Source organism: Planococcus citri, chromosome 2 (assembly GCF_950023065.1).
Source record: "Planococcus citri chromosome 2, ihPlaCitr1.1, whole genome shotgun sequence".
Taxonomy (NCBI): Eukaryota; Metazoa; Arthropoda; class Insecta; order Hemiptera; family Pseudococcidae; genus Planococcus; species Planococcus citri.
Genome location: NC_088678.1, coordinates 66518595 through 66538556, shown reverse-complemented (window position 1 = coordinate 66538556; position 19962 = coordinate 66518595).

The following is a 19962-nucleotide window of genomic DNA, read 5'->3' as shown; positions in this document are numbered from 1 at the left end:
CGTAAAAAAATAGGTAGATGAAAAATCGTACGCAGAAAACAATCGTATTGGAATAATAAAAAAAATTAAACAGAAAAGTTTTACGAGGTACTTGTTCATGATTTCGTGGAGGGGGAATGAATGAAGAAAAAAATGATGCAAATGAATCGCTCAATCGCCTATCTGCGTCCAGATTGAAAAATATAACAAAATAGCCTACTTCGAACATTGAACGTAGAAACAGAGAATTTATTAACAAATTGCTATAAGTACACCTAAATGTTGTATTGTTGATGATTTCAGTTATATTTCAGCGTTGAAATACTTACGTATTATACATCTAGAAAATGAACAGAGTTCGTTTTAATTACTTACTCTAATTAGATTTCTGTCGACTATATTCGGTCTAGTCTTTCAAACAAGTCTCCGAAGTTACGATCGAACACACCTATAAGTATACGATAAGGTCTACTCTTGAAAGAGGAGGAAAAGAATACCTATAATCAAACGATTGATAAATTTTACACAAAAACTAAAATGCAATAAGCAATTCGAAAATCAATTCGAATTTGAATATCACCGGTGTACATAGGGCTATAGATATGTATGAGCTTGTACAAAATGATAAAAGCATGACAAGGGAAACCCATTATATTTTTTTGAATGTTTTTTTTGTAGCATTCCGATTACAAATGTAACAAAATCATTTTACGTCTCAAAAAATTTCCTTTCGAATAAGCCCTACTTCATTTCGAATATTTTGCCTTAAAATGTATATTTTCACATATTTGATTGCTTTTCAATATTTTCGTCTGAAATTTTCACAATTTCTCGAATAAGTATTTTGGAATATTTTGGAAATTTTTGCATTTTGAAAATTGAAACATAGTAAACGTCATTTTAATAGAATGTTGAAGATGAAAACAAAATAGCTGTTTATTTTGACGATGATGATATTGATGATTGATGGAATGATGATGAAGATTAAATAATAGATCGAGCTTCGATTTTGTTTCTTTTTTTGACGATTAAAAACAAATTTTACTTAATTCAAACATTTTGTTCTGTTTTGCGAATAGTGTGTGTAATAAAATTTAGGAAACAAAACCCAACGATATAGCAATTGAATATTTTAGAATATTTTTAGGGTTCGAATGAGAGCATATTTTGGGTTGCCCTAATCGAATTATGACTGATGACTCCACGACACATCGACGTAAGAATAAAATGAGTAAATAAAAATTTCAAAAAATTCCAAGATTTGGGTACCTAAGTTATTACGAAATCGGAAAATGTATTATGGAAAATAGCTAGGTAGGCCTAACATTAAAATATCAGTTTTTGATAGCTCTTTTTCAGTTTTATTTTTGTAGCTGTTGTCGTATAGGCATAGGCCTACTCAAATCACAGTCAAATCTATACTTTCTCAATTATACCTCTGATAGATTACGTAAATTAATTTTTCACTCATTGTCAGGTGCAAGATTTTGTGATGGAATGATGGAAAGTTTGAATTCTGATCAAAGGTATCGAAATCCTGTTCTCGACACAATACAGTATTATGAGCTCATTAACGGACGCTATTCAATATCATCTATATACTTATAAGGAATAATTACGAGCATTGAAAACTGAAAAGGTTGGTATTGAATTTGATCAAATTGATTTATTTTTTATTTTTTTTGTATCCGCGTACTGAAATCTAATTTTATGATTTTTTAATGCAGGTTTTTTGTTTGCATGTCGTTTCATCAGTGATCGGTTGTATTTTTAAGCCGTAATACCTTTTATTCTTGTTTTGGATGTGCCGGTGAATATTTTGGAACTGCTGACGATAGTTACTCATCCGGTTACGTTAAGCTCAAGGTAAGATAATTATCAATAGTAAACTTGCTGTTTCGAAACATAAATACCTACGTCCCGAATTTATTCTTGTGGGCCCGGCTGTCGTCAGTACATTTCTGGTTGATCTGAAAGATCTGACGAAAAGATTGAAATTTGATTAAGTATCGATCTTCTGGAATACGAAGTTTCACTTCATCGATTCTGAGTCGTGATTTATTATTTCAGTCAACTATTTGTGTCGACTGATTAGATCGATGATACTAAAAATGTTTATTGCATTTCAATTTTGATTTTTATCGTTTGTTTGTTGACGATGGCTTAGAAGTTAGAATCATATAAGGTTGCATTGCATTTTGTTCATAGGTCTATATTTGCTCGTTTTAGAGAAGGACGCTATAATTCTGAAAAGCCTTTTGTTTCATTGAAAAAGATTTTTAATGAGGAGTATTTTTAAAATGAAGTTATGTCCCATGTTGTGTGTTTATACTATTCAACTTACGAGGAAACTTCAACAACTCATTTACTCCAATCGAGCTGAAATTTGGCTCACTGAAACTTGAAAGAGCGAGCACATCGCCGAGACTGCAAAACCAAATTTCCAGCTGTCAAAGTTGATTTTTCGATTTTTTTTGCCGAATTTTTGAAATTAAAAACGACGGAAATAGCAGCTATCAATAGGTATACTAATCTTCTACAGAAAGAGCAAGCATACTCAGTAGGCACTAGGCAGTACCTGAAAATTTGGTTCTGAGATCTACGTCACTACGTGACAACTGACAAGCTCAGACTAGTGTGCCTAATTTCAATTCGATTCGAGTAAGTTGAAGGTTGACGAGTTGTAAAGATTTTCTTGTTAATTTTCAAGCTATGTACATATAGGCACAAAAAAAAAACAAAATTTGAAAATTCTATTAGGCCTAATAATACGTACATCACATCTAACTGGAAATCGCTGCATTTTGAATTCGATTACATAAGTCGTATTCATTTTCGTTGGTTTCGGAAGAAATAAGTATTTGAAAATTCAAAATTCAAAAATACTCATAAATAAAAATAACGAAAAATGAGTTTTCCTTTCGCTTTCGCATTATCGTTTCGCGTGTCTGTCATGTTCCAACGCAACAACAAGTTGTGATTTTATGAACGTGTTGTAGGGTTGTAGCTGGAGCAATACCACCTATAGTAAAAGGCCTGAGCGCTGTTTTGTGACGTCATCACTATTGGGGAGTACATACTCCGATAACACTATAGAAATGAATGCAATATTAATGCACTAGAACGAAATAAATCCCAAGAACATTTTATTTTGCGTTTTAAATCACATTCTGATATTTAATAATCAATTTAAGATCACTGAGGAATGATTTAAATGAACAAAATGAAAAAATGAGGTGATAAACAACACTGTTTTTCAACAACATTGAAGATGAAAGTTATGCATACACATGACAAAATTATACCTTTTGGAAGATATTACAAAACTCACTGGTGAAATATAATGAATAATTGTCGAATTTGTCCAAATCCCACTAAATTAAAATGATATCAACTCTAATTCCAATGTGTGTATTCCATTTCCATTTTCAACTACAGGTAAAAAACCACAGGACAGATAACTGTTTAGTTTCTTCAGCAGTGATATGATCGATAAAAACAATTTCTCTGATTTTGCTGACCAACTTGAGTGATAAAATTGATGATTCGAACACTTTCAGCAAATTGGTTTGAGATTTTGATGGTTTCTTGATCAGATATCCATTGTAGTTGGATGGTTGTATTCTTGTATTCACTATGCAGGTTTAAAACTCATTGAAGATTTTATGGTGCACTATTCATTTCACTGCAACGTTATTCAAGTAAAACACAGGCACTAGTACACATCAGTTTTCATTTTTATTCACTTCACAAGATATCTACACATCCAAATCACACAACAGTCACAACACAAACAGATCGCGAAAAATTCACTTTTGTACAAAAATAAATGATAATCCAACACCACCAGTAGATGAAAACAACAATATTTCATCACTGTACCACATTTTAGAACGAATTTAATTAATTAGTCATCATTTTAATAACTTTTTCAACGAAAGTTTTACTCAATTTCACGAATTCGCCATTTAATCATACGTTAAAATTCAAATGGTAAACACAATCAAGTCCCCTTAAGGTGTGACGTCAGAAGGTGATAACGATTCAGCGCTCAGGCCTTTTACTATAGGTGGTATTGAGCTGGAGGGAACAGTAGTGCGCATGCGCGAAGATGTCTCCATCCCTTGGATTTCCTCAGTGACCATTGCGTTCAATTCCAAATCCTCCCGCATTTTTCTTGTAACGTTCGGTTTCCGTTGGTCTTGTGCGCGGTGTTCTTCTGTTTGATTCGAATTATTAATTATTTCGCGTTACTAATTATTTATTTTCGGTTTATTTGTGCGTTAATTTATGTTTCGTCGTTGTTCGTACTCGAACAGGTATGTTTTTTGGTACAATATTCAAAACCAAGTGTATAATGCCTATCTGCCGAAATTAGCTCAAATGAAGGTATGGTTGATGGTTTGATCGATTTCGATTACATGAAATTCATCAATCATCATGTGTTTTCTTCGCTATCGTGTTCCTTTCGATAAATTCTATTCGTTTTATTCGCGGAAATGATGAAATATTAGAGCTCTTGGTAAAAATTTACTGGTAATAGAATAAGACGCCGTAATGGCCGCCACGTTGGCGTCCTTTCTTTGTTGCTATTATTCGAAGCTTAAATTGTGTTTAAATTAGCATTTCGTCGTTATTCACTTATTCGGTTACTCGAATGGGCATATTGTATTGTGTTTTAATATTTAAAACTAAGTTTATAATGCCTGTCTATTGTCCACCGAACTGAACTCCAATGAATTAAGGTATGTGTTTAAATCATTACTTAATTCATCAATGATCGTGTATTCTCTTCTATATTGTGTTTTAAATACTCAACTACTTTCGATAAATTCTATTCGTTTTATTCGCGGAAATTTCGAACTATTTCATCACTCAGTAAAAAATTGCCAGGAATAGACAATAGACGCTGTAATGGCCGCCATGTTGGCGTCCTTTCTGTATAATATGGGATTGCTATTTATCGAAACTCCTTTCAAATGAAATGTAAGTAGAAGTATCTACGTTGTATTCAGTGAATTTGGTACTGCTAAAATTTATGTAATGTTAATTCGTATGTTGGTGAGAAGATGATTCCAAGAAAATCGCGCGGTTTTTTTGCTGAACAGCTGAACCTTCGTTGTGTTGTTCGTGATGGGTATGTGTGTGTGTTAGTAGTGGTTAGCTACTTGGTTTGGTTAAGTCCAGTGTCTATGTATATGCAGTTTGGTTTAATTTTCTCATTTTTCATTCCGATGGTGGCTTTTTTGGAACTGCTACAGTTTGTAAAAAATATTTCTGATGGTTGTTTTTGGCCAGGAAAGTGAAGTGAAAGGGAAAAGAATAATTATTGCGCCAGAAACTGGCAACGTTACATGTTGAATCTTTAGTTGAATCTTCGTCGTTAGCTACAATCAATGTTGCCAACTACAGAACTGGCGTGTAGTAATTTCTCACACGTAATTATGAATTCTTTATTTTTCACGGTATTTGTTGTGCTCTTTTATTTTCGGCGTACCTATTGTAGTGTAGAAATTCATGTAGTCAAAATTGAACTGTTTGCTTATGGAACGAATAAATAGGTACGGTACGTGAAAGTGATCGGATTTACCCTTGGAAATGGCTTGAAAATAATGTATCGTACAATTTCAATCATTCTCAAACTTCGATGTTGTGTTCTACAGTTCTACTCTACGGTGAAATATTTTAGTTCTCGAATATTGAAAGGATTACAGAAATTCGTATTCGTATGGATATGCCATTAGTGTGTTACCAGGCATCGATTCGGTTTCGATAATCGAAAAATGAACTTCGTAGACTATGATCATATGATCGATTTTTCTGAAGACTTGAAGTAATTTATTTATGCGTGATTTGAAAAGGAGGCTAATTGGGAGCTTCCTCATTTTTCGTGGCAACATCAGAAGTAATCGTACTCGTATTATGATATTGTGTTCTCGTATCAATTGGTAATTTTAGTTCTTGAATATTGAAAGCATAGAAATTCATTCGTGTGGATATCAGTGTGTCATAGGCATCGATTCAGTTTCGATAATTGAAAAATGAACTTCGTAGACTATAAAGTATAAAATGATCATATTTATTGATTTTTTTAAAGACTTGAAATAATTTATTTATGCGTGATTTGAAAAGGAGGCTAATAATTGAGAGCTTCTGTATTTTTCGAGGAAACATCAGAAGGAATCGTATGCTGATTATGCTGCTGTACTGTTGTATCAATTGGTAGAGTACCAATGATCGATTTTTTTTTAAAGACTTGAAATACCTTATTTATGCGTGATTTGAAAAGGAGGCTAATATAATAATTCAGAGCTTCTGTATTTTTCGTGGAAACATCAGAAGTAGGTAATCGTATGCTGATCATGCTGATGTGTTGTATCAATTGATAGAGTACCTCTACCTATACCTACATATTTAACTCGCGTATATAATTACTAATTTGATTACAGTGTATCGTGACGTGTTCCTTTTGTTCTCATTTGCTCCTAGAATGTCTTACAATATTTGTAGGGACCTGCCTCAGAATTGATTTCTCCCACCTTAGAGAGTGGCCGAGGTATTATAATGTACTTAACTACTTAATGGGATTTTACCTGCGCTTTTTTTTTGAAACGAATCTGGGATTCATGTTGAGCAATTTTCGTTTCGTAGTAATCAGTATTGGTCCAATTTTCATAGTTTTGAAGCATGAAAAGCGCCGTACAGAATCCTGTACGATAAAATTAAAGACCCATATGACCATATGATTTGTAATTCAACTTGGGAAGCCTACGTGGAAAATAATTGAGAATAATTAATATTGAATAAAAATTTGAAACCATACTCGAGATTGAATGAAGTTGGTTACAATGATTGCCAAAAAGATGACGATACTGTATTTTATCGATAATGAATTCGCCTGTAAAACTCAATATAGGCCAGCTGATCACAAATCAGGAAATCGAACCCAATTATGTATGATGTTGCTCGTGCTCACATTTTCTGAAATCGGAAAAAATGTAGAGTTCCGACTTTCAGTTGCTTTTTATAATACTTATTAGCAATGTATTACGAGTTTTTTTTATGAGAGAGTTGAAGTGATTGTGGTTTCCGAAGAATAATTCTTTGTTCTAAAGAACCTGTCAACAGCTGTTGCAGATGAAGTTTTCAATTTTTTTTTCATTTTACGAAAATTTTTTCCAAGTGTAAACCTATTAAAGTTCCTTACGTACACGATGCTACAAATAAGACGAAGTTCTTGAATTTTTTTGGTGAAATTTTGAGATACGTATTTGAGTCATTCCACGTCAATTCGACCAAGAAGTGGTAAGGGGGGGGGTCGGCGATTTTTTTGAAACTGTTCCTGTGGAAAGACCTGCGGAAGGGATGACCAATGGCGCAAATCGCAGCTCTCTAGCCCTTCTTTAAAGGCTGCTAGGGGGTGTTGAAGTTTTCAGTGAACTTGAAATATAATCCATTTCAGCAGTTGATTACTCGATAACTGCGATACCTACCAAAATGGAACATTTTCCAATAGTAACGGGTTCTGAAAGGATTTTTGATGATATCGAAAAAATCAGTGTTTTCACTTTTTTAGTACAAAAAATTAACTCGAAAAGTTTCAAATTGGGATAGCATTACTTATTATTTGTATGTTGTGAAATCGATTTAAAAAAATTGAAAGTTAGCGAAAAATGCGATTTTTTGATTCAAAACATGAAAAAAAGTTGTGACTGGTGAAGTTGACCTATTTGAACCCTATTTTTGCGTATCCGTTGGAAATGTTGAAAATAATCCCCCTTCACTCGATAAAATAAACTCATCACAAGAAATTAAAATTCGAAAAAATTCAATTTTCAATTCCACACATCAAAAAAAGTTTAAATTTATTCAGTTGTTTTATTTTGACCTCTTTCTGGCGTATTTCATAAAAAAGTTGAATCACGCTCATAGCAAAAAACTAAAATTCGTTTATTTTTTGAATTTTGATTTATTTGTGATGAGTTTATTTCATCGAGTGAAGGAGGGTTTTCAGCTTTTTCAACGGATACGTAAAAATTGGAGTCAAATGGGTCAACTTCAATAGTAAAATTTTTTTTCATGTTTTTAATCGAAAACTCGCATTTTTTCGCGAATTTTCAATTTTTTAAAAATCGACTTTACGTGATAATGTCATCTCAATTTTTTATGTGTATCTTGTTCATCATAAAAAGTTGTCCATTATATACATTTTTGAAAAAAGTGAACACTGATTTTTATGATATCATCAAAAAGCCTTTCAGAAACCCCAACCATTGGAAAAAGTTCCATTTTGGTAGGTATCGCAGTTATCGAGTTATACAACTGCTGAAATGGATGATATTTCAAGTTAACTGAAAACTTTGACACCCCCTAGCAGCCTTTAAAAAAAAGCTAGAGGGCTGTGATTTGCGCCATTGGTCATCCGTATCCCTTTGGAAGGTCTTTCCACAGGAAAAGTTTCAAAAAAATCGCTGATCCCCTTACCACTTTTTGGTTGAATTGATGTGGAATGACCCACTTCTGTTTTTACTTTTTTTTGGGTAGTTTCTTCCAAATTTCTTGACTTAGGTACCTCGGGTTCGAATTTTTCAGATTTATAGTAATTACGTGATCGAATATATCGTGAGACCCTCCTTTACAACAGATGGAAACGTTTTTTTTAAAAAATGAAATCAATAGTCAAATCAGTCTGTGGATTCGGAAGGTGTGTCATTTTCAGAGATTGGCTTTTCAATTGAATGATGCTTGGTATTGCCTTTGATACCAGAATGTGAGTTTTCATTACAATCACGTTTCCATTTCGAATTTTTTTTTGCGAATGATGTTCTGATTTCAAGTTGAGAAGTACACGATTTTGAACGTGTATTTCAACTTGAATCAACTGTTGATAGTTTTGTATTTTTGATTTGATAAGAGTTTTGTCAGAATTCTTGGAAGATTTTGAATTGATGAAAAGATGTACGTACTAATGTACTGCTTCAAGTTTTTTTTTTTTTTTTTTTTTTTTTTTTTTTTGTCTTGTCATTATATTATGGACCCTTATGTACATGAGCTGCCAATGTTGTGGCTGTGGAGGTTTCTGGAGATGCTCTGTAAGCTTCATTTCTTCGATTGAAAACTTGACAATTCTATGATGTTTTTACTGATATTTTTTTTCTGGGTATTTTTTCATTTTTGAACTTTTTTTTTGACAATAACAGCTAAACTGAGTACTTTTTGATGCTCTTTGCCTACTTTGGATGCAGTGATATTTTGGCCCTTGGTATCATTGTTCTTACAAGTATGCAATATGCATGCTTCATTGGATCCGATTAATAAAATCTAATTGTGGAATTTGAAACAGTTTTTGGCGAGGAAATAAGAGAAGAAGGGGTACCTACTCATTACTTACTGATGTTAGGGAAATTTTATGTCATTTGATGTGGTAGTTTGAAAGTAGGTAATGATATTCAGAATAACGATGTGCAATGTCAATTGTGTTTGAAGTAATGTTACATTTTGTTTTGTACCTATACTACCTAGACCTACATATTCGAGTTGTTTAAGATTAGTTCGTTGTCGAAAGTTTTTTTTTTATTCCTAATGTAGCGAGTTGTGGTAGAATCTTGAATCCTTGAAAGAGCTACGTACTCGGACATTGATGGGTGAGGGCTTTTGTGTGTCTAGACACAGCCAACGCATGATTTTCAGTTACAAAAATTTACCGAAATTTCTCAGTTTGACAGCTTCTACCGAATTGTCGATGAAAAACATGATCGGGTTTTGCTCGTGATTTTTATTACAAGCTGTGATAGCGTCTGATGGTTTCAGCATAAGTACGAATTGTTTTCAAAAAGTTTTTTTTCGTACATGAAGTGCAAAATTGCGATATCTTGAAGCTTCGGGCGACGATAACAGATGATTATGGCCGAATTTAGTTTGTACGTATATTTGTAAACATTTTCGTGTTGAAAGAAGAAGCAAATCAATTTTTTACCCAGTATAATCAGTCATTTTGATCGATATTCGTACGAGCCATAATTTTGAGCGTGTGTCAAGTTCATTTTTCAATCATTTTGAATTAATTTTGTGCATTTTTTTTGATGTACGAGTATTTGCTTTGTAAGAACTCTTTTATGTTTCTTAAAATTCTGTGAATTGAGACAACTCATTGTTACAACCACCAACTGTATGGGTGATATGAGCTCTTGAAGAGGGATCATTTTTTTCGAAAAAATGTGGTTTTTGCTGTAACCTTTACCCAAGCAGTTACATATTAGGGAAAATGGCCAAGTTTAATGAAATTATATTCAAAATTCTATGTCGTGCTAGGCCATTTATTGTTTTCTAAATCCCCGTTGGAATTAGTGGGTAATTTCGTCTTTTAAAAAAATATATTTTTCTCAAATATTACTTGTTAGGCATCCCAAACCATCGAAATATATCTTTTTTGAAAATGAGAGAATGTTTTGGAGTACAGTGGTAGAGCCCTTCCAATTTTTCGATTGCTATTGTCAACTTCGAAAAAAAAACGAGGTTAAAGGCCCGAAACCTATCAAATTTTTCGAAGTTTTTAAGTGATTGAAAAATTGGTACCAATGTATTTCGGAGCATTTATGTTCGATGAGTTCCAGAAATTATATTCCTTTTTCAATAGTTTGGCATATCGTGTATGTATTTGAGAAGGGAATATTTTCAAAACACAAAGTTGCCCAAAAATTAGTGATTCGATATATTTTCAGTCACCCAGTGAAATCCCGGAAGTGGTGTTCGATTTTGACAGCATGTTGTAGATTGGGTATGAACTTATATTTTTTCGTACTTACCATGATTGTGCATTCGAGAATCGCATCTTAAATCGTTCAGAAATCATTAAAACATTCTCGAAAGATTCAACGTTCTCCTCTTCACTTTGATATTTACCCGCCAGTTCAAAAATATGTTTCAACTCGGCTTAAATTATCTAATTCATCATCTGTTGCCCTGAATCGGCTCGAATGAAAAGAGATGAATATTATGCCATCAGTTTCTTGACAATCTTGTTGGGTACAAGGCACTAGACTTTTTTTTTGTTATTTTCCTGAACTGAAGTTGATTTTTTTTGTTATGTGTTTCAATTTTTTTTTGTTGGAAAATTTTGACGTAATGTTCTTCATTTTCTCCTGCGTTACAGAGAAAATAATTTCCAATAGTTTAATACGTATTTTGATGAGAAAAAAAATATGAAAAAATAGTGAAAATTACATCGATTATTGAAGTCTCATTTTTTGATAATTCTGCGGTTTCGTCAAGTAAATTTCCTTCAGCATGGACCTGTTCACTTTGTGGCTCAACGTGCAATTTATTGTGTTGAAATGTGATTGATACGTAAAGCAGGGTTTTTGTATCTTCAGTTTTCCAGTTATTGACTTTCTTAGTGTATTGATATTAATTCATATAATGACAGAGATGACGGCGTTTTAGTACCATAAATCCATTATGAATATTGCGTTCACTTGATAATATGCCTTAAACACTGAAGTGACCACTAGTACCCTACCCTACCACATTTACGCATACATTGCGTCTATTGTATACCTACTTGATAAATGATCACATAAGTATGTGTCATGTATCGCCAAGTGACCTCACTGATTATAAAGGCATTCCCTCAACTCAATGGTACCCTGACAACGTCGATCTTCTCTGAACCATAAAGAAGAAAAAACTACTTATCATTAATAGCACACTGAGTCAAAAACTGAGAAAACAACTCTTCCAGTCATATTGTTGACAGTAACGTATTCAGATTCATTTCAACCGCCCATTGTGAACGGGTTCCTGTCTAATGATGGAAAAAACCTTAATTGGTGTGAAAAAAAATCAAAAAAATGATGGGAAGATCTAAACAAGTAAAAGCCACATCATCGAAAATTGATTGTGGCAAAAAATGTTGAGTCTGTTCGTGGGAGGAAATATGAAGAACACGTACCGAAATTAAAAATTAAAAAACAATGAAGAAAAATTCATGTTTTTTTTCTTTAGAGAAGAACATAAGATGAAGTTTTGCCGAAGTATTTCGTACCTACATGTAATACATATTGTTTTATCGATCGATTCCTAAGCTGTGCACATGGTATTCAAAGAATTGTTTGATCAGTGATCAGTAAAGAGGAACTTTTCATTTTTTGTTCAGTTTGAGCTGGTTTTATTGGGGACGATATCGCACCTCGGGAGTAATAAGGTCACATCTCAAAAAAAAATTGATTTTGATGTTTTTGCATTTTTGGGGTTTGTATGACCTCCCTCAACCAAAAATTACACTTTGAGTTGGGTACATCATCTAGATCTTGTAAAAAACGCAAATGGCCAACAACATTGCAAGTTGTTTGGAGTTATAAGGGCACATCTCAAAAAACTCCACCTTTTTTGAGCAAATTTCGTACATACAAAGTGTTAACAAATAGTTTTGATTGTTTTAAACGTTTGTCAGTTAGAAATAGTCACAAGGAGTGCACTTTTATTGGTTTGTACCAAATGGAGAAAATTTTTTAAATTGATCACTTTTCAGAAAAATGAATTTGCACATATAATGAAATTTTAGTTTTTTGAGAAAAACTCAAAAACTAAGCACTTTAGAAAAAAACTAACGACATTACGTCGATTGGAAATTTAATTCTCTACAACTTTGTTATATTGAAATTTTTTTTGGACGCTTCCTTTCGCCTCCACATCAACTTTAATGAAAGGTTCTAACTCAAAATGTTTTCCAAACATTGAAATATTTCCTCTTTAAGATTTTATTTTTCAAAGTGTTCTTATGCTAAATGAAGGTAGGATACCAGATCTTTAAAATGAGGTGCTATTGATTCCTCACAATTAATTATAAGTTGATAAAAATAATGAATCAAGTTTTAAAAAAAAAGAAAATCACCCTCCTGTAAAATTTCACTTTTTTGAGATGTGACCTTATAACTTCCGAGGTGCGATATCACCCATCAGTTAGTTCATCGATTAAGTGGACTCCTCGCTATTCGTTGAGTTTATTTATGACTGCGTTGCGTCTCATAATGTCCAAAATTAGTATCGTAATGGGTTGATAATCTTACAACTATTGAAGTGTTGCTCAATTTGGCTGGATTTTTGGGATTCTTGTTCAAAATTTGAGTAAATTTATGTTTTGAAAGTTGTTTCTTCTCAAGTAACGTTATTTTGCGTTAATCGTGTTGAAAAATATCGAATAAATCATTTCTGAAACTGAGGAAATATTTTCTAATGCAACGGTGCCAATTTTTTAATCATCATTAAATTTCAAAAAATTGACACGTTTTTGGTTATTTTTCTCGATTTTTCAAAATTGGCGCTTTTGCGTTCTAGAGTATTTTCCCAGTTGGAGAAAATGATAAATTTTGGTATTTTAACATGACTAACGCGAAGTACAAGTGTGTGTTTGTGAAGACATAAATTTTCAAAACACGAAAATTTACACCAAAATAAGCAATTTGCAAAATTTCAAACATTCAGTAGATCCCCAAAAGTGGTTTTGGATTTTGATAACGATGGCCTTGGCCCTTGGTCATCGCAGAATCTGAAATACCATCTTTTGGGGCATGGCCACGTGACTTTACTGGACAATTTTTTTTATTTGAATGTGAATTTTATTAGTTGTATGAATTTTGCCTCTTGAGAAGTATGTAAGTATATCTGTTGAGTTGAGATGAATGGGATGGATAGTTTCATTTTGGCATTGTACTTGAGACAAACTCGAAGCACCAATGGGAATTCGATTTCCAAAACCATCTCTGTAGTCTGTACAATTTCAAGACTCGTGTGTTTCCTTTGAGTTTGTTCAACGATAATGGTGTTGTCATTTTTTATTGAGCATTATGGCTGAAGAACCACGCTTTGCTGCCTTAGATGTTCTTTAGTTTTTATTGCCTTAAAATTGGAATGCATCGTTCTAATATTACTTGTGTTACAATATTTACAAAGAGTAAAACACTAATGCGTCATTGATGATACTATTTGGAGTCGTGTTTATTGGCGTTAAACGATTTTTTTCACAGTACAAATTGAACATGATGTAAAAAAATAGAAAAGTCCCAGAATTCGAATGGGATGAGTTTTGACTCTTAATAAGCAAGAATACCTATGTGTTGAAATGAATTGTATGGTCTAGAGAACCGCGCTTGGCCTCCTTACTTATCACTGCATTTGTTCTTTATTGCATTGAAATTGGAATGCATTGTTTTAATTGCATCATACCTTCTCAGGTTGATTGAGAAGATGGAAAAACGCCAATCAAAGCGCGAGATTTCCATTTAAAGTAATATGAACAGAAAGCTACAGAAAGCTTGAAAACTTGAAAAATTACTACTCCTTTATATCTAGTTATCTACATCATTTTGGTGTTGAATTCGGATCTCACATCACGAATCATAAAGTCTGATCCAGGTAAATTGAACCAAGGGTCTGATCTTTGTCGACGTAAATTTCTAATGATCATAGCTCGATTGTAACATTGAATTTCCACCTTTTTTTGTGAGACTTGAACTTCGCTTAATTTTGTTACATGATATGGGTAAATTTCCCTCATAGTATAGCATGAACGACGCCCTGGTTTCTTGTTCAGTTCATTATGTATTTCCCTTTCTCTGTTTGTAATGTCAGTGATTACTTAACTACTTGGGAGATGAAACTCCAGCATCACCATTATCTACCAGATTGCATTTTTTTTCGTCGACATAAATTAATTAAACTGAAAGATCATTCTTGTTGGGTATTTTAGACAACATGTAGGTAGCAGTAGTTGCACGTTACTTCGATCCTCGCCAAAAATTTGAACTGAATTTTAGCATTCTCTCTGAACAGAAACATGTGTTGTGAAATTCTCTGTGCAGTGATGTTAAATAGTCGAACTTACGTTTATGTTTACCTGAAATCTTCTGATCTATTGTGAAACACCGATTTAAGAAGATTCGTTTATAATGTATGTGGGTGTTTCAGATTTCTTAACGATGTTGATATGAAATTAATTTTCAACTTATTGATGTTGATGATAGCCTTTTTTTAGCATTTGTATTCACTTTTGATGAAATTCCATGTACCTACAATACATAACCAATTCGGTAGAAAATACCAGTAACGACCTAAATAGTCCTACCAGACAATAGAGAATACGAGAATGGACTTATGTATATTTTTATTGTTTTATTGAAAAGTTATTCCTGAGAACGAATGGAGAAGATATCGTTTCGATGTGATTCAATTTCATACACTCCAGGCTCCTTATGAGGCGTCTGAACTTATTGGCTGTTGAGAATAATCCCATTATACCTATTATTATGATGTCTAAGCATACCATCTATAGCATACCATCTATTGATTCTGGCTCTGGCTCAATTATTGATAGAGTATAGACTTCCGATTAGTCGAACCACCCGTAATATTGAAGAAGAAAATTCGGATAACACGGATCATTTGTTTTTGTTGAATTCTTGGTAGAAAATGATTTTTTTCCCGAGTTTTTATGGAAAATAGTTCTACCTATTTCTTTACAAAATAATATTTTGAAAAAAAAGAGCAAAAAATGAAAATCACAAATTTTCTCCACGGTGTATGTATAGTTTTCATGAAGTCAAGATTTGAAATTGTGAATAATTTCTATAAACTTGTGCAAGTATTATGAGAAATACACTTCGTGTAATCTACTCATACTTACGAAATGCGATTAATATAGGTAGCACAGTTTGGTGGTAGTAAGAGAACTGGAGTCGACAGAGATAAGATAAGAAGTGTAAGGCGATTCTTTGGCGCCGCATAGTCCCAAACATGGTACAACGTACTTTTCTGTATTGTGTTGTGTTGCATTATCACAAATACGTATTATTCGTGTACAATATTGGTCTGATAGTACGTAGACGTACCTAGTTGATGAATCTGCCGCCTTCTTTTTGGATAGACATTTTATTAGTTTCAACCATTTGAAAGACGACTTTTCGCGTAAATTTCGTAATTGCCAACGACAATGATTTTGAAAAAATTCAAATTTCTTCGACTCGATTACTTATGGTTCATTGTTGACATCTTCATACGAAATTATATGAAGCCTTTAAAAAAAAATTGATTGATGTGAAAATTAATGCACAACTGCATAGCGACGCGATGGTCATTTGATTCAGTTTATAAGTATTTATTCATTTTTGGGTGTTCCAACAACAGAGTGGCTTGATTGAGTTTTTCACCTTGAATTGGAGTCGCATGAGTAGTTGAGTACCTATGATTGATGTTGAATTTTGTGTCTCGAATTCGCAGTTCACTCGTATTAATATTAGAAGAAAATGGTGTTGTAAATGGCTCCATCTATTGTGAAGAAATGTTTGTATCTACCTGTACTTACCTACCTACCTACTTACCTACCTATGTACATATATACTACCTAGTTGGTGATTTCGTTCTGTTGATTTTTTATGACATGTACTTTAATTTTGCGACTTGTACCTTACCTTTTCGGCGTATCACAGATAGTAATTGACATGTGGAATTTTAAGTCACACTATAGTGCTAGTGGAGATTGAGTAAAATTTGTTTGTTTGTTGTTTACTCAAATTCGCCTCATTTATCAACTTCCAGTCGTTTTTAAAACTGTGGCTCGCATTTGGAGAAAATTCACCTATTTTTTACGTCAATAATAAAATTATGCATTTGAAAACTCCGAATAGAAGTTCAACGTTTACCCATGAGAAATAGCGCTACAGATCACGTAAAACAGCTATTGAATGATGTATTAACAATGATTGACAATTGTGTAGGTACCTATTTATGATTTTTCCCTGTCTGAAAACTTGAAACTGTTCGAACAGTTGGAACTTTTTTCCTAAAAATTTACATAATCTGTTCAAAAAAGTAGCTCGCTGCTCGTGGCTTCAGAGACGGCACATCACACTAGGTATTAGAAAATGTTCTACGTTTAGATATGCTTCAGAATACCTAATATTTGTATAATTATAGACGACTGAAATGTGCCACAGAGATAGCAGCATATGAACAATCCACTACAACGTAGTCGAGGAGAGGACTGAAAAATTTTGAATCTTGATTCGGAAGTTATTTCATTTATTGTATGTAGGTACCAAAATGATGATTTTCAGAATCTGAAATCAAAGACATGAATAAATTTCTTCGTGTCTGTGAGCTGCGCTAGCTGAATTATTTATTGCGAATTGTGAAGCAATATTTTTTTTCGTACATAGCGTCAGCATTTCTGATTTTTTTCCCCAAGAAATTCCTATTTTGTAAATTCAATTCTTCGATTTTTTTGCTGTTTTTTTGTTACCCGAGTATTCTGGTTCTTTTTTGTGATTAATATATATTTTTTTTTATATTTCAACAAAATATTAGTTCATGTTTGGTTGTTCCTTCGCTGTTGATTTGAACATTGCGAAAACGAATAATCGGCGAGTGTCTTACGGTGTCATGGAATAAGGTTTCGGTGTTATTGACGAAAAACGCGTTCAGAGGATGTCTATTTCTTTTGACAAATTAAATTTTTTTGTGTTACACATTTTTCGATAAAACTTTCTGCATCGACTTCCGGATACATTTACAAATACAAATAAAGTTACAGGTATAAAGGCCACATTAGACTTGAAAAATTCTGAAATGTTCCAAAATTAGAATAATTTTAAAGTGAAAAATCATATTTTTTTCAAAAAGGAAAAATCATTTTTTTCCAAAGTGAAAAATTATAAATATTTTTTTAAGTAAACAAGCATATTTTTTGTCTCCTGAATCAACTTTGAACATCATTAACTTTTTTTGGAGCAAGATACAGGAATGAATCGCAATTTTTGAAATTTTTGGACTTTTTGAAATGAAACTTTATCAAGAACAGTTTTTGGATAATAAAAGTATGTACAAGCAATATCAATTATTGGAAAAAATCAAACAACTCCCCAACCTTATTCTATGACACAAACTACTGTCCCGGTAACGTCAGCTTTTAGGCAGAGATATTCGCAAATCGTTCTCTGGGATCAGCATTACTGTTGTATGAAAAGGGGATACTGTATCGGTGCATTGATCATTCAGAGTGTAACTGTACAATGCATCACGCTAAAATTACGTAATAATTCGACAGTCAGGTATCATTTTTCTCTACCAAAAGAATTCAAACAATACTCTTTTTGTTGATTTACTAGATATTTTCTCATTTTTGTTAGAAATACGTTTGCATACCAGCGTTTTACTTACATAAATTTCTTCAGTTGAGTAGGTATACTCAAATTCGAATTATCGAGTTGAAAAATATTCACATTCGAAAAATATGGCGTTCTGATCATTTCACAATATTGCATAGTATCCCCTTTTCATCAACTTCACGCGTAAATCCAAAAAATGTTGTGCACTTTGCGTAAATTTGCGAAATATGGTTCTAGAGCTTGGTGTAGGCCGGATTGTGGTCGATTTTTTTTCATTTTTTTTTTCTTTCTTCGACCCCAGTACCGTCGGACTCTCGGAGCTCGTCGAAGCTTCGTGGTTTTCTATCTGTTTCTGTAATCAACATCGAAGAAGCAACATTGCTGACAATTTGACCCCGATTTATTTATTATGGTATGATCGGTGATCGATGCGAATCTTGTATATGTAGGTGTGTGACTAAGTTGATGTGAGCTTGGCGGAGCTGCATCACTGATGGGTGATCTGAGCTAGGGTAGCCACACTAGTTCTCCAGTTCTCCATTCGTGAAAGCTTTTAAAGTGTTTGGATGCTGGTGAAATGGTGTTAATTTTTTTCTCAATTAATCTTAGTGTACCTACGTTCGTAGCTATGGGAAAAAAAGATCGAAAGTACCACCTCTCGTCGTCAGAATGCAGCCTAATGTTGGTTGCTTGCAAAGAGGTTGTATACGCAATTGTTTCGAAAGACAATGACGAAACGTGGTATGTTACTCTACCAATTTTTTTTGGACGCTGGAAGCCCTTCAAATGTACCCGTCTTGCGCCCGAGCACATCGCTTTGGCTTTGGACTGTACTCACAGTTTTACGTTTTGAGAAACATTATGCTAGATTCGAGCTCTGAGAATATCTGTGAAGGTTTTGAATCTCATTTTCGTGTCTCCTAACGTATTTACTGTGTTTACAGTCCTGCACCGAGAGGTCGTGTATGATTGCTGCAATTTTTTCATTTTTTTTTTTTTTTTTTTGAATTTAAAACTGTGGTGAATTCACATGAAAATTTTGAATATTGATTCGGAAGTTATTTCATTATTGTACATACCTACCAAAATAATAATTTTCTGAATATGACAAACAAGAGTTGAAATAATGATATTTAGTAGAAATAACTGACGAAGGTTCACGTAGAAATAATATTGAACAATCATTTACAAAATAGCGTAGCCCACTTGCAATCTGTTGTGCTGGAAATGGAACTCTAAAATGTCCAACGTGTTGAGGATGCTGCAAGAATTTTATTCTCTTCTTCTGATTATTTTTGTATGTGAATTTGCACGTTGAAAAAAGAAATTTGTCAATATCCGGAGTTTTGATTTTTGGAACCTTCTTGTGTATCCAGTTTGACAGCGTATTTTTGAGCTACTTTTTATATGGCTTTATGTGCATACTTCAGTTCTTGCTGAAAGTATTTTTGAATTTTGAAAACAATTCACGTATTTTTTTTTTTTGCTGTTTCCGTGATTTTCTGAAGTGAGGAACATTTTTCAAACATACATCTTGAATTTTTGTAGACGATACTACGAGTATGAGAACATGGTCGAAGTGGAAGCTCATTAAATTCGTTCATTCACTAAGTATAGTGAAGTTTATTTTTTTATCGTGGAGAGGAGAACAACAGACCGAATTTACGCCAGAAGGTTTTGAATAAAATTTGATAATTTTAACAGTTTGATTGCTTTGTGTTTCACAAGCATCGAATTTTCCAAACGGCGTCATTGTCCCGTGCTGAATGTATTTAAAATTTATAACCAGTTTGTGTGTATTTTTTGTGGTCAATTTGGCATTCAA